The sequence below is a fragment of the Macrobrachium nipponense genome, chromosome 28 (genome assembly GCF_015104395.2).
Source record: "Macrobrachium nipponense isolate FS-2020 chromosome 28, ASM1510439v2, whole genome shotgun sequence".
In the NCBI taxonomy this organism is placed as follows: domain Eukaryota; kingdom Metazoa; phylum Arthropoda; class Malacostraca; order Decapoda; family Palaemonidae; genus Macrobrachium; species Macrobrachium nipponense.
In genome coordinates, this window is record NC_087217.1 from 36766695 (window position 1) to 36781506 (window position 14812).

Below are 14812 nucleotides of genomic sequence, written 5' to 3' on the forward strand. Positions count from 1 at the left end.
CTTCATCCTCCGATGAGTCAAGGGGGGAAGAGGAGTGGGGTGGCTGCAGCTGTGGACCTGAGAAATGCTCCTCTTAGGTTCTCTGCTCGCTTCGAAGGTCCTATTATGGAGCGAAGAGTGACCCCCCCCCCCCCTCCCTGAACTCGACTCTCTTCTTCTGTAGGTGAGGTGTTGACACTAGGTCAGGCATGGTCTTCCCTGGGATTCGTAGGATCTCCTTTCATAGGTCCCCGAATATGGGGATCCATTGTATCACTGATACATCCATTGTTACCGGCGATGTCGATGAAGTGGGGAATTATCGTCCCATTTCATTACTCCCAATTCTGTCAAAACTCAATACTCATAAAAGAATGTAAACAACTACATATTGACGAGTTTTGGTCTAAAGACTACTTAACAGACAGAGTTCAGTCAGTAAGAATTAGTTTTGTCATCTCCTAGGAGCGTAGATTACGGCATACCACAGGGCTCAATCTTAGGGCCTATACTGTTTCTGATCTATAGGTTGTTTTGAAATTAGAGCCCCCCCCTACCCCCACCCCCACCCCTCTACAGCATAAACTAAAATTGATATGGGCAAAAACAAAAAGTAATTCAGAACAGGTATTTATTTAAGTTTCTCTCATGAGTATTTAATATTTTGTGTGCCCTCCATCTGCCTGTACCACAGCATGGATTCTTGAGGGGTATGATTTTAGCAAATCACAAAAAAGCTGACTCAAACTCCATTTCCCTGAGCACTTTGGTCACCTCTCTTCGCAGGTCGTCAAGGCTTGGTATACAATCATAGCTCACTGAGCGCGCTTCAACACGATCCTTTAAGATATGTACTACCAATGTTTTCTCACATACAGGTATTCTCCTACTTACGATTGGGTTAGGGTCCAAAAAACCCATCGTATGTCGAAAAAATTGTATCTTGAATATAGCCTAGCCTACGCTAGTGTAATAGGTATCATCTTTACATGTAGGGTATCTTGTTCAGTTGTTCATGACTGTACACATATACCAAACGAGCTAAATGTTTAAACAAAACTTCCATAATTCTCTTTTGCTATTTTTTTTTTTTTTTTATTTATTTAACTAGAATTTGGTCTCTCTCTCTTGCTGCCTGGTTGTACACTGCTGGGCTGCACCTGTTACGAGCAAAATTTAGATATTTTCAAAATATTGTCATATGAGTATTAATTGCTAACCCCATTGTAAAATCGGATTATCGTAAGATAAATTATCATAACTCAAACACTACCTGTGTTAAAGTCAGGGGAGCTTCCTGGAAATTCACTTGACGAGAAGAAATCGATACCACTGTTTTGAAGCTGCTCCTGTGTCTGAAGAGCCTTGAAACATGGTGCCTTATCATGCAAAAATGTGACTTCTTCAACAGATAACACATTTTCAGGATCTTTGAGGAAAGGAAATACTCCACCAGTAAGCACAGTTTCTCTGAAGTATTCGCCATTCCATGACTGCCCTTTTTTTTTGATGATCCACATTAACCATTTGGCTATGGAGCAGAAAAATTCCCAAACATTCAGGAAATTTCACAACTTGGCGATAGCGCACATCATTGCTGATATCATCCAACTTTGCAGCCCAAGTGATGTAATTTTTATGATTTGGCTTCCTGACTGTGTAAATGAAGAATTCATCTGATGCGGCAACATGGAGAAAGTCAGCTTCATCCCAGTCTTTAATAAATGAACCACAAAACCATGCATGGTCTTCTCTCTGTTGCTGAGGTTATAGCCCGGATTCGGTCAATCCATCTGATTTCCTCCGAGTCATTAGCCATGGCTGTATCTAACTTTGTCACTCAGTCTGAAAATACAAGAAATTTAAAATGAAAAATAGCTTAATAGAAACTTAAGATAATGTACTTGGAGATAGGCTACAGCAGAAAACTTCATAACTTAAAATTTGAAACACCCTGTATATTAACGACATGGCAAAAACACTGAGTAAATATAATTGAATTCAATATGCAGATGATTCTCAGATAATAATATCTGGAAATATTAATGAACTTGAAGATTTACTAAATCAAGCTGAAGTTGTTCTAAAAGAAACAAAAAAATATTTTCAAGTGAATGGCTTAAATGTTAACGTGAAAAACACCCTGTGTATATTTATAGGATTATGCCAGTAATATCTAGATTACCTTCAAACGAAACAATATTTTTTGTTGAGCTTTTAATAACATCGTAAAGTAGTTACCACAGGGAATACAAAATAGCTTGTATGTAGATGACTTTGATATATATTATACCTCAAGCAGTCTTCGTCATCTACTAAGAATTCTTAATAAAGCTATCAAAAACATCCACAACTGGACTTTGGCAGTAGGCTTTAAGCTCTCTGTAGAGAAAACTCAAGCACTTATGTTCTACAAAAATAGTAGATGGAAACAGAATCAAGACATAGATCTTAAATTAGGTGATAACCTCATTCAGTTTAGGAATACTGTAAAATATTTAGGCTAGGTGTTTGACACTCATCTTAACTGGAAAGCACACACCACCTTTGTAAAAAAAAATGTAATAGTCTCCTTCTACTTGGGGAGCTAAGAGACAAACATTACTTATGATATACAAAGCACTAGTTTTATCCAAAGTAGATTATGGAAGTCCAATTTATGGGTTAGCATCACAAAGTACCTTGAAGTCCTTAGACTCTATGCAAACTCGAGGCTTGAGACTTTGTAGTGGAGCCTTTAAATCTTCTCCAAACACTTCAGTGTGTTGTGAAAGTGGCGAACCTCCATTATCCTTACATCGTGACCTTGTAACAATGAGAAGTGTTTTAAAGATAATGTCCACTGATTCCTCCACAAAAAAAAACTGTTTGTCATGCGAGACATTTATTAGTAATCACGAACCACATTTTCCAATAAGAGCTAATAGTTTATTGGAATCTAATGGTGTTAGAGTAAATATACTCCCACCCTCCATGGGTGATGAAGAAGATCAAAGTAAGTTCTGACCTATATTATTTGTCAAAAAAGCAAGATTATGCTTCAGGTCGCTATAGACAGTATGCATTAGAACACATTCGAAGTAAAGGTCCACATAAAGCAATATACGTACACTGATGGATCCAAATCTTCTGCGGGAGTTGGTTGTGCTGCAGTGTCGTCATGCAAAATAAGTCAGAATTCATTGCCAATTGAAGCTTACTACTAAATTAACTGCAATTATATTGGCAATCAATCAGATAAAATTGTCAAATAATAAACTGAATACCAAATTTGTAATTTATTCTGACTCAAGAAGTGCAATTGAATCCCTCAAAAGTTACTCACATAAAAACCCTTTAGTAAAGGAAATTAAACAAATAGGTAATCAATAAATTATATTCATGTAGTGTTAACATTGAAATCTGCTGGATTCCTGCCCGTGTTGGAATCCAAGGTAATGAAAAGGCCAGTCTGGGATAAATTCACCAATTTTGATAATAGATTGCCTGTACAGATTATATAAACTCAGTGAAGCAGTGCATAAAAACAAAATGGCAATATATATATATATATATATAATATATATATTATATTATATTATATATGACGCTAAATTGAGGGATCGACCATTTTTAGATGAAGCACTGAAATGTCTTGTTATGGTTGTGCAAAGGAATTTTCTCTACCAGATGTCTCACGCGTCTGCTTGTATGGCAGAAGGAATTATTGAGCATTCCTTCCTACCTCCGTGTATGACTTTTATAATGCAATTGTTGCATGCATTCACTTTTACTGAAATTGTCCTTTGGTATATCGAGCTTAATCAGCCGTTAGAACGGACATATGTAAATTGAAATCCTTCTTCTTTAGTTGAAAAAATGGGCAGAAACTTTTTAAAGTATAAATTCATCGTCGCCAAAAAAGAGTGTATTTCAGAAATGTTTTTAACTGTAGTATGATCCATTGTGAAATAACTAACGAATAATGCAGCCAGTATTTGCCACTGTTCTTTAGTGGATCGATTTCCAGCTTTCACGGAGGGAGCGAATCCAAACCGAATGAACAGAACGTGATGGAAGCATCTCGCATTTCGCGGTGCCAGTGACTGTGGTAGTTGTGATGCGACTCTGTAATATCAAGTCAGTAAGTCATTACAGCGTAACTGAAAAAGAATCACACCCCAGCCCCAGCCATATGGTTTCTGTTCCGATCCCACAATAAGATGTAGGTCCCGTTGCTGAGTGACCAGCTGGTTCCTAGCTGCGTAAACAAAATCTAATCCTTCGGGAGCTGTTGATCAGCTTAGTGTCTGATCAAACTATGGTATACTTTTTATTCAAAGTATGTGTGGAACAGTAATGGTGTTCTTTTGATGGCTATGTCACTTGGCGCCTTTACTCTGACTGTGTTGCAATGTCTTGCAAAAAATACTCGTTTGATGTGTTATTAATGAAAGGGATACTGGAAGTTAGCAATTATTTAAAAAACATCAACTGATTTATTCTGAATTGTTGCTTCATCGGGGAATGGTTTGTCAAGGTTTACCTTTACTGGGAAAATCGCAGAGAGAGTGAGTGAACCCATCATTATCTCGTTTAAATACCCGTAACGGAGGGCCGTTTTTCATGTTGATCAGTTCTTCGAGGCCATGATGACCTTCACAGTAGGAAAAGAGCCAGGCTGTCATTCACTTCAAGGAAGGGACTTCAACTGAGGCATTGAAGGACCTAGTTCAAATTGGTAGACGTGGAATACCTTTAGGTTGTTTGCTGGGGAAAGGACCGAACTCTATACAAGACACTGCAATATGCTCAACTTTTTTATCATATATATTAGGTACCCCGTAGATCTTGCCAAATTTCGTAATGTTATTGTAAAGTGGAGAGCATGAGTTACTTAACTCTCTCTCTCTCTCTCTCTCTCTCTCTCTCTCTCTCTCTCTCTCTCTCTCTCTCTCTCTCTCTCTCTCTCTCACATTTACGTATGCATGTATATATGTAAATAATTTCAAAGGAGAAAATCAAAATGGTTCATGTCAGCCATTTTTATTCCAGCTTACTTCTAGACGTTTTAAAAAGGGCTAATATTATTAGTTTAGCCATTCGGGAATTGCACAGATTATTTGTTTGAAGGTTGCAGCGAGTGGTTTACCACATGCACGGTGTGTGTGAGTGTGTGTATATATATGAGAGAGAGAGAGAGTCACTGCGATTTATGACGATCGGTCGAATGATGACTGATCCAATGTTCTACTCGTTTTAACAGAAGTGGTCTAAACACACACACACACACACACACACACACACACACACACACACACACACACACACACATATATAATATATATATATATATATATATATATATATATATATGTGTGTGTGTGTGTGTGTGTGTGGTGTGTTTTGGAGAGTGGAGGCTGCTTTGTAGAGGGAGGCAGGTGGTATTGGGTTTATTTAGTATCAGTTAAAGAGTGCGTGTTAGATAGAATATTGGAGAGGGCCGAAGTGCGCAGAAGTTAGTGTTGCGTGTCAATGCTTTGTGTCCTTTGAAAGGACTGAAAAGACCGAGAAATGTTTTTGATGACCTGGTTTTCTGTAGCTGTTGTGTTGAATTACTGAGAGTATTTTGTGTATTCATTCCACTGAATACATGTAAATTACCCCGTAAAAGAACGGAACCTTACCGCTATGAATAAGTCAAACACCTGAAATTGCATGCATGGTTGAAATTATATTATTTCACGTGAATTTGACGCAGTATGTGAAGTTGCAGACAGTCATTATGTAAAACGGGCGTCACGGCAACCGAGGTCATCTCAGCTCTCCTATGCAAGCATGGCTATTTGAGCTGCAGCTTTGGTTTTGTGTTTTCGATGTATTGAATCATTTAAGAATTGATAGACATTTGAAGGATTTGAGCTCACGATTAATTATGGCTCCGTGTCCTCAAATAGTGATGATTGATATTAGATGCAATGAAAAGGTCGACTTTAAAAAAAGATGATGTTTCATGATTCGTTTCGCGGTCCCATTACTTGTGTAACTCCACGATAAGGATTGATGATTTGTCAGAGTCTAGAATAGAAGTAACTTTAATCTTGGGACACTAATGACCGAATCAGTCAAAGCGGCATTGGCAGTAATACTGAGAAATAACAGCTACTTGTTATTTTCGAGAAACTAAGAGCAATTTAAATTCTTAACAAAACTACTTGTTTATGTTACTGCGTTATTTTGATTGCGAGCTCTACCCTACCACTTACTGTTGTGAGTGATAGTGTAACTCACCACCGACTATTATTAAGCAATAAGTGATAGCTTTCTCTCCGGTCCCTCTCGGTTTAACCAACTTGGGCATTAGGTTGACTTTTCTTGGGGAGAGAGAGTGAGTTAGGTTTAGGGGGCGGTGGCTGGTGGCCGCTGTAGCGCTTCGAGCTTCAACGTGCAAAGTTTATTATGACGTGGTTGCATTCATCGGTAACACAAATGACTCGATGTAAAGATGCTTCAGACAATTTTACAGCAATCATCGACGATGCTGAATGTCAAGAATAAGCTCTTACACGATGTTGATTCCGTTATGCGAGCTCACTCCTTGATGTCCTTGTGAGAAGACGTATCTTTACAGAACAATTTTTTTGGGAAAATGACAAGGGTGGGGGGAGGGGGGGGACGTTGATGAAAAATTTATGTTGCTGTCAGTATCGATTTCCGTTCGTTTGTTCCAGGGTGTGTTATGTGTGAAAGAAAAAGTTAATTTAGGTGGACCTTGACGACAACACCATTATGATTCGTCTCTATACCAAGGTAGTATGTTGGTACGCCTGTAAATGGAAGGTTGGTGGTTGTTACTATGTGACCGTATCGGGACGCTCGTCTGCTAAGGTCGAATGATCAATTATATCTTACGTTGCGAGAGGAGATTATTTGTTGTTGTTTTGGCAGTTGGATTAATGTAGGAACACTGTTATATGTAATATTCGCTGTAACGGTAAAAATATTTACGTATGCTTTTGACGTCTGTATTTGTTTTACAATGACTTGAAGAGGCCTTGTCGTGTTGAAGTAATAGCAACGCACGTGGCAAAGGCCTGACGTCTTGGGGCTAATTTGGAAGGTGAAAAATGAAGAGGCTGCGGCGTCAGGGTTGAAGCCTTGTTAACTCCATCGCCATCAACAGGTCGAAATCGAGAAAGTAGGATTCATGTGCGCCTCAGAAGCGATTGCCTTTTTCGATGTTTCTTAGGCCGCTGGGAGAGACGACTATTTAGTATGATATGTTATGATTATATATATATATATATATATATATATATATATATATATATATATGTGTGTGTGTGTGTGTGTGTGTATTTATAAAAATGCAAATGTTCATTTGTTCAAAATCTTAATTCTCCGAAAGATCTTCAAGGATTGCTTTGAAATGTTGACACAACATTGCATCCGAATACGAGTGTTTTTATAATGGGGTTTCATCCTACCTCCCTCCCCTCCGAAGGGGGTGGGGTTGAGAAGGGATACCCCGAAATGGAGCTGGTTCTGCCCTAGACTTAGCTACTTTACGAATTTATGATACATAATTGAGAATGGCGTTGCGAGAGAGAGAATGAGAGGAGAAAGGAAAAAAGACGTGGAGGGTTAGAGAGAGAGAGAGAGAGAGAGAGAATTGGTATTAGTGAGAAGAAAGAGGGAAAGAGAGTGATGGTTGGAGAGAGAAAGAGTAAGATAAGGGAGCTTTCTCTTTTCTTTCTTTTCCATTAACCAGACTGAGCCACAGCAATGCGTGGCCAGGTACAGGTAGTGTCTATGTCTATATAGATATATATATATATATATATATATATATATATATGTATATAAGATTATTATATTATAATATATTTATTTATATATATATAGATATATATTATATATATAAGATATATATTTATGTAATAGTATGTATGACGAAGCGTCCAAATATCTAGTCATTACACTTACCAATAAAAAAAATTGTTACCTTACAACAAAATCTTGCAAGAAATCAGTTCATTAAAACAGGTGTGAGGTAATCATATATGAGATTAAATTATTAAAGGGCATCACTCCAAGAAATTTAAGTCTTAAGTACTTCCCTGGTTCTAACTCACATCAATAAAATTGAAGGAAAACAGCACAGTTATCACTCTATGTTTCTACATAAATCAAGTCAAATCAAATTACTGGTGGTCAATAACTGAAACACTGTTAAGAATTTATTTTTAAATTCAAAATTTACAAGTGAAATTCACATTCTCAGGGAAATTTACTTTTACTTTAAAACAATACAAAGTTTAATAAATTCTTGAATTAATCAGTAAGCAAAATTAAATAAAAATTATTTTATCTAGAAGATTAATTAATCAAGAAATTAAATTATTTAAGTAAAATTCAAACTAGCAACAATTAAAATTTGAAAAGAGATCTAAGTAAATTGAAATTAATTCACTAGTGTTAAATTAAACCAAGTGTGCAATACTGATTCATTAAGAAAACACAGAAAAATGTTCAGAAGTACCAAAAATGAAAGAAAAATAAACTTTAAGAAAACCTTAATCACACAGAACACAAAATGAATACTTCAAAAGAATTAATTTGAAAAAAAAAAAAGTTCAGTATAAAAAATGAAGTAATTCCACCCACCTAACCACTAAATATTTTTTAAGTGCACTTAAAACTTGTAAAAACACATTACCTGAAACCAGATTTCTACTTTTTGCTGAAGCTTCCAAAACACTATTCTTTTCCACAGGCGCCCTTTCAAAAACACTTTTACACTGTCTGTTCAGATTCAATAAATAACCAATATGCTATAAAGAAATTAAATAAACCCAAAAGTTATGAGTCACCATGTAAGTACAAAATCTTTATGTTAATGTAAAAGTCAAAATTTCCTTTGGGAAGAAGAGAGAGAGAGAGAGAGCGCAAGTCTAAGAATGAATCTCTTTCTATGGGAACTATTGATCTGCGAAATCTAACCCAAAATGACCGAATGACTACGAAACATTGTGGGCCAATACAGTGCTATTAATCTTAATAATTTGCTTTCAAAACGAGAAATGGAGAAAAAGTAGGATTACGACCATAAATAACCTTTATTACATGGTTTCAGAACATAAAATTCTCTTAACATGAAAGATATAATCATTGAATACTATCGCCAGCTCAGAAGTGCCGTCATATCCGTGACAATGACTTCACAGCAGTTGCAAACGAGATATTTCCACTTCACAATACATTCTATTTTGACAAATCGAGGGAGATAAAAACAGTTTCACAATAAAAGAATCTAATTATTAAAGTGAAATGAAAAATATTGTAAGCAAACGTTTCGCACCACAGGCTTCTAGAAGCTTCTAACATAATGCAACATTGTACAATCTTGGGCAGTCACTCACATGCTTTAGACAAGACGAACAAGTTCAGCACGAAGAACTCCTGCACTGATGTGTTGACAGATACATACGCTTTCGCTAATGAAAATTCCCTTTCACTTTGTGGTCGTCTTTCTTAACTTAAATTAAATTATGCTTTTGTGAAATCTGAACGCACAATATTTAAGCATATTAACTCTAAGCTAACTTATACATGGAATCTGTACATATTACAGACACCTTACAACATTACATACTACGACTGAGGGGAAGTTTTGGATTGCAAAAGCAATAACCAGAGAATATATATATATATATATATATATATATATATATATATATATATATATATATATATATATATATATATATATATCTCCACAGGTGAAAAACAAGAGGCGGGGTGTAGGTCCTGACCGATTTTGACTTTATTTCCAAGCCATTGACAAAGGACTATATATACTACAGAGACAGTACTGACGAACATAATAATAATACTAATAATAATAATAATAATAATAATAATAATAGTTTGATGAGAAGACGTATTCTTTTTTTCAAAAAATTTGTTGGTGTTGGAGCGTCTCTTTTCTCTTGGATGACAAGTAGGTATGTTTCATTAGTATGATGTGTAATGTTGTGGTAGTTTATATTTACTTAAGTGAATGTATGCCATTGAAAATATATGCTAAGATGTAATGTGGATGCTTAGGAAATCTTTTGGTCAATGCTTATGGTGCAACGATGAAGGTTCAATGGCCGAAGAAGCTTGCATGGATTGGTATGAGTGGTTATCGTGGTCTTGCAAACAAGACTGATCAGGTATTCGACAGAGCAGTTTTTTCCTTTCGCTCAACCTTTTTAACTTGTACATTTCTTTTACCGCTAAAGTAATGATTTGATAAAGCAGCATTCAAGTCATGTATTTACACATCTCACAGTAATTTTACTAACCATCAACCAAGTTAAAGAAAGTTGCACGTGTTGTGGTCCCTTTTACAAAGCCATGTGCCAAGAACGCAAACTCCTTTAAATGAAAGAAAGCAGATTTTGTGCTATCTGTTAGGTCGTGAGGAAATATGTAGCTATTCAGCTCTGAAGAAGTTGGAATGCGTCTTGCACCTGGATGAAGTATTTCCTGAAGCACAACCGATGACAGATAGGGTCGGTCGGTTTGTCCGTTATAAAATTGTTGATAAAGTATATCCTTGGAGAGAGAGAGAGGAGAAAATACGACTCAGATCGCGTACAACTTATAGTGGTTCAACTTCTTTCTGTAAGTAGGTTTGTCCTTTGTTAGATCGCTGGCCAACAGATAAGTACCGTTTCATGATAAAGTGTTTGTTTTTCTCTTGAATAGATTAGCATCTTATCAGACAGCTGATGAGGGTCATAGATTGAACACTGATGCTACTCCGTTAAGTGTTGTGCGATAATTGGCTGATTAAGGGAGTTACGTAATTATTGCGGCATGAGCTAAGCTGGCGCCAGGGTTATTAGTCACCTTTTTATGGTAATTTATAATAAAAAAAAATTTTTGGTCATGAAAGCTTCAGATATTGACCTAACTTGAATCACGTGTTTCTGGATTTTGTCAGATCGAAAGGAAGGCAACCATAGAAAGAATTATGTTAAATGATAATTCTGATTATATCAGGTTGTTTAGAGGTGACAGATATGTTCGAGTAAATGAAGTTATTATATATGAATTTGCTAATATGAACAGTATCAAATAGTGTGTGGGCCGTATTTTTCTTTGAGATTGCCTTTCATGCTTGATAATCTTGCGTCAAAGGCTTCATAATCACTTATTGTATGTTGGGGAAATAGAAATTGAATCATTTAAATACCGATAGTAGACTGTGTATGGTGTTGAAATGTTTCCGAGAACTGTAAGTAATGGTCATCAGAGGATTGAATCTAAGGTTATTTTTATTATATTATATCAATATGTTAATTAATGGTGGAATATTAATGATTCATCGTTTGAACAATGAGTTCATTAGTGTTCCATTAAACTAATAGCCAATCATCATCATACCATAATCTTAGATTATTTTTTTACTCAAAATTTAACAAAAACGAAACTTAACTGCCTTGGTTTTTGTTGTTCGCCCTTATAACGAGAAGTGGAGCATGTTGAAGTACCTTAGATAGCGGAACTTTAATTAGTATTTTTTTTTTAATGTATTTCTTGTTTTTTATGTGCAACGTTGGCGACGAGTGTTTATGGCTCACGCATCTCTGTATGGATCCTGGGCTCACGTGTAATGTCAGGCGCTCGGGTGTCGCCTCACATAGAAAGGTTGTAGTGTCGAAAGGTCTTGCGTTCCTTTTCCCATATATGGCCTTTCAATGAGTAATGTATTTTATTTTAATTCGAAAATAAAAAGACGACGAGAGGTAAACGTAAAATGCAAAATTGGTAAGAGTTACATTTATGTACAGGTGCGAGCCGTTCGCGACCGTTGTGGATTGTTTGAGTAACCTGGTAACGTGGTTTCAGCCCTTCGAACTATGATGATGCAGCTTCAGCTTAGAGAGCAGTGACAGAGCACGTGTCCAGTGGCTGCTTCTATGGAAAATAGTTGACTCGGGTAAAGAAAAGTCAAAACGTAACAGTGATTAGTTTATTTAGGAGCATAAATGGGAAGAATATTACAAGTAATAACTTATAGTACTTCATACGTAATCCTAATAATAACATATTTTTGGCACTCATGAGAGAGAGAGAGAGAGAGAGAGAGAGAGAGTAATCTAAACCGGCGTGTCTTTGGCAGCTTAGTAAAGTGACCTATATCTGATGCGACAAGAGGTCGTGAGGAGGAAGTGTGGCGGGTAAAGAAGGCATCATCACAAGGTGCCCTCCCTCGGCATTGGGGACATCCAAGCTAAGCTGGTGGGCGATGGGTGACGTGACTTGATGATGTTGAGAGGAGGACATGTGCCCCCCGTGAACTCGAGTTGCTTTAGTTAGAATTTAATCTTTGGCTCTATGATTTATTAATAAAAATGCCGTTTTGTCTGTACCCAAAAAATAAGCAGCATTCACCACTGGTTCCACCGGATGAATGATACTTGATCTGCAACAGACAAATGAAGTCGTAATGAAATACTTTATTCGTAAAGGGTGATGGAAAACTTATCTACTCTTACATACTAGGAAGATTACCGGCACTCTGTACCATATTATGAAGCAATCTATACTATATTACTAAGTAGGACAGACACTCCAGGAAAGGATTTGTTTTATTTGTAACAAAAGAAGCATAATATTGCCAAAAAAAGTTTATCTTCATCACGTATTTCTACTCTACAGTAGTGTCCATCAACCAAGGTCCGATTTTTGGCTCATCAGTATCAAACGGGTGGAGAATGCTCATGCTGCTTTTTGGGTAGGTATAATGTCTAGTGTTAGGAAACGTGATAGCATTGTGGCAGTTATAGCTTTATATGTGTTATCTTCCATTTATTGTAAACATTTCGGTGAATTTTGATAGTCTTTGGGAAAACACTTTTTGACCTTGGAGCGGAACATTTTTAATGCAGAGCTCTGAAATTTTACCAGACTTTACATACATATTAGGTCAATGACTACTGTAAATACAGTTGCGTGGTTGGTATGGTGTTGGCGTCTCACCTCGGTGGTCACGAGTTCGATTCTCGGCCATTCCATTGAGAAGTGAGAGAGAGTACTTCTGGTGATAGAAGTTCACTCTCGACGTAGTTCGGAAGTCACGTAAAGCCGTTGGTCCCGTTGCTGAATAACCGCTGGTTCCATGCAACGTAAAAACACCATACAAACAAACTACTGTAAATACCATTAACCTACGTGTAATATAAGGTCAGATTTTGATACATCAAAGTAGAGAAAATGGAGAATTTTTTATTGTCAAGTTAATTGTTTTGCCCCATGACCATACAATTCAACAATTCAGAGATTCAACAGGATACCGCCCGCAAGTCTTGGGAACACATTGATATATATCTTGCTGTGGGTTCCATGATTCTGTGTATAACTAAGCTAAAACACAAATAAGCAAAATCCCTCTTAGATGAACGATCCTATCCAATACCAATAAAATTTTATACACCTACTACTGTGTTATCAGAAGGAAGATAATCCACATATTTAAAATTTTGAGCGAACAGTCCAATGACTTCATTAGTTGCACAATAAATCATTAAGTTGCTTAGAAAATTTTTTTCTTATATTTAGGTGTTACTGGTTTAATTGCGGAATTGAGTTTTGTTTGCGCTATACTCAACACACACCTTGGTCTAGTGAAAAAAAAGATATTTGTGAATGATTCACAATACAACAAATTCCATGAAGATCCATTAATGATATAAAAAAAACTGTTAGTGCAGACCTCTGCCAAGCATATTGTGATTTCTACCAAATGGTGAGCCTGATCACTCCTAAAACTTATTCATCTATTTTCGGTGGTATTATGAACATTTCATGAACATTTAATACATATCCGTCAATAATATTTTGTGTTATAATGCACACAAACAGAAAGACAAACAAACGCAGGTAAAAACATTGTATTTACCTACAACGTTGCTCACACTTTTAATTAAATTAAATATCATCATAATCATCCGTGCTCTCCTCATCATTCGATGAACAATTATCACAGTCTGACAGTTTGCACATGTCAGCATACTTAAGTCCATTTGCCAGACAGACACATCTTGGCAGTGAACACGTTTTTGAGTATTTGCAGGCCAATAAAGCAAAGACAGCTTCAGGTACAGGCCAACCATCCATCCAATCCACTACCATTAATTCCTCAGCTACATCCATCTCGAGCTTCCATCCTCTGTAAGTGGGACTTGGTATGCCTGGGTCTTGTTCAAGACATTGTCGCCATCTTCTGGCCTGGCAGTAGTTTGCCTTTTGTGCATGTTTGATTGAGCAATCTTTGCAGGGTGGAAGCTGATAACTATCTATTTCACCTATCTTAACACAACAAGTGGTACCTGAGCTCATTAATTTTAGTGAAAGCTGCTTTGGGGCAATAAAGGGGGCATGTGAAAGACTCATGTTTGTCCCTCAGGTTTGGGGAAAGGTCCTATTACTGGCCAGTGTCTGTAAAAGTGTTCCTTATTTCCCTGTTGTTTATTACACATTTTAGAGCACTTGTCTTCCCTTTACCAGCAAAGGCACTCGTAGTGTACACATGCATACCTATAAGTGCTCTGCAGACATCAGTGCCAACAATGGCAGTGACTTTTCTGGTGTCAGCTAAGCTACTTCTGGTTTTAGTTCCACATTTCTAAAATAACGGGGCTCCTGTCTTGTCATGGAAAGCCAAACACATGGTAAATACATTGGTGTCCTCAGCACATATCACCACACTCTGGTAGCCTTCACTAGCAGCATGGACTGCATGTAAGAGTAGGCGCCTATCTGCTTCTTCCTGCTGACACTGGACATCTGGTACCTC

At 36.9% G+C, this 14812-nt stretch overlaps 1 protein-coding gene and 1 long non-coding RNA gene across 4 annotated transcripts in view; one reads left to right on the forward strand and one right to left on the reverse strand.

The window, feature by feature from the left end:
- Positions 1-14812, forward strand: part of LOC135201666 (6-phosphofructo-2-kinase/fructose-2,6-bisphosphatase 1-like) — a 229128-nt gene that overhangs the window by 15384 nt on the left and 198932 nt on the right. The window lies entirely within an intron of this gene.
- LOC135201667 (uncharacterized) lies at positions 594-10723 on the reverse strand. Its single transcript, XR_010311579.1, has 2 exons — positions 10311-10723; positions 594-1824 (listed from the first exon to the last, which is right to left on the reverse strand). It is a non-coding gene; the product is annotated as an uncharacterized LOC135201667 (long non-coding RNA).